Source organism: Salminus brasiliensis, chromosome 14 (genome assembly GCF_030463535.1).
Source record: "Salminus brasiliensis chromosome 14, fSalBra1.hap2, whole genome shotgun sequence".
Lineage (NCBI taxonomy): Eukaryota > Metazoa > Chordata > Actinopteri > Characiformes > Bryconidae > Salminus > Salminus brasiliensis.
Window position 1 is genome coordinate 35,774,266 of NC_132891.1, and position 1,453 is coordinate 35,775,718.

Sequence of the window (1,453 nt, forward strand, 5' to 3'; positions counted from 1 at the left end):
GATGCAGAAGTAAAAAATGTGAGTTAGAAGAACATTTGGCTAAATTAATTTGAGTTTATTAAAAAAAAAAACACTCAGTGAGTGTATCAGTTTAGGTTTGACTTAAATTTAAATGCACATTACATTTACAAAAAGTTTGTGGACACTCCTTATAATTAATGCACTTTAAGCTGCACCCATTGCTGACACAAATGTGCATATGCACTCACACACAGCTCACCTAGTCCCTGTAGAGAAGTACTGCCAATAGAATAGGACTCTCTGGAGCAGATCAGCATATATACTATTATCACCATGCTGCCTAATAATGCCAGGCGTGGGCTAGAGGGGTATAAAGACCGGAGCAGTGGAGCAACTGTGTTCTCTGGAGTGATGGTGGTGGTGATGGAGCTCCATCCAGTACTTTTGAATGGGATGAGTTGGGCTGGTGATCATCAACCCACATTATGACCTCACTTTTGCTGTTTTTGTGAAATGCAATCAAATCCTCACAGCAATGTTCCTCCAGAACCTAGTAGAAAGCTTTTTTCCTGATCTGTAGAGACAGTTCCTCCAACAAAATACAGTGTGACTGCCCATATAGTGTGTGTGTGTGTGTGTGTGTGTGTGTTTTCCAAACCCTCAAACAACAAAAGTAAGAAAAGAAAGAAAATTAATTCATTTATTCATTTTCTTTTTCTTATTCTGGTCGGGGACGCAGGGGGTCTGGAGCCCACCCAGATGCATTGTGTGTAAGGCAGGAACACCCATCATAGGGTAAAACAGAAACAACAAAGTTTGACTCACCTCAACAAACCAGTACCTGTGCTTTTTCAGCGCTGGGGTGTTCCCACACTTCCGAATACAACACTTGGTCAGTCAGCGTAACGGTCAAACGGTCAAAACCAACAGTCCAGTAAATCCGAGGTATATGGCTCTATTTCTGTGCCAGTTTAGCAAGTAATGGATGTTTTGTACTGAAAAAAATAGGCTAAGAAAGTTGCTGCGTTGCTGCTTTCTCTCTCTGGCACCTGCTACCGGCACACACTCCACTGCTTCAGTCTTCAGCACTCCACGGTTTTAGACAGTTAGATAGGGAGGCAGTCATTTCTGATTGGCTAGCTTCGTCACCATTAAAAACACATTTGGGAGAAGGAAGGACAGGAGGGGATGTCAGATAACCTGGGTTGCTGCGTCCATAAACGTTCACTTGCTTTTTTTTTCTATTTTTTAAAGACTATTAAATGTTTATAGTTCATACATAATATCAAAACAAAACAAAAAAACATGCAAAACTTTTTTTACATTAATTTCAAGGACTAAATTTTTGTCCACGGAGCTCTGACAATGAATCCAGAGATGTTCTATAATTTCATCTTCATTACATCTCACACAAGGACATGTTTTGGTGGATACATAACAATGCACATCACTGTTAGCCTAACTACACATACATCATATATATCATATTTTC